The following is a 457-nucleotide window of genomic DNA, read 5'->3' as shown; positions in this document are numbered from 1 at the left end:
AGAGTTCCAGTGAGACATCATAATGTTACAGGAGAGTTCCAGTGAGATGACATAATGTTACAGGAGAGTTCCAGTGAGACATCATAATGTTACAGGAGAGTTCCAGTGAGACATCATAATGTTACAGGAGAGTTCCAGTGAGAGGGCAACTTACTCTTAAACTCATACCGACAAATGACGTCTTCAAGCACGGTGCACACTCGGTAGTCCTCCTCGTCTGGAAAACAGAAAATCACTGGCAAAAATAACTGACACACATAACTGACACACATGACTGACACAAATAGCTGACCCATATAACTGATACACATAACTGACACACATAACGGAAACACATACATGACACATATAACTGACACATATAACTGACACATATAACTGACACACATGACTGACACAAACTATTGACACAAAAAACTGAGACAAACGACTGACACAAATAACTGACACACATAAC

Source organism: Aplysia californica, unplaced genomic scaffold (assembly GCF_000002075.1).
Source record: "Aplysia californica isolate F4 #8 unplaced genomic scaffold, AplCal3.0 scaffold01607, whole genome shotgun sequence".
Lineage (NCBI taxonomy): Eukaryota > Metazoa > Mollusca > Gastropoda > Aplysiida > Aplysiidae > Aplysia > Aplysia californica.
The sequence above is the reverse complement of the archived record's forward strand: the minus strand, read 5'-3'. Positions refer to the sequence as shown.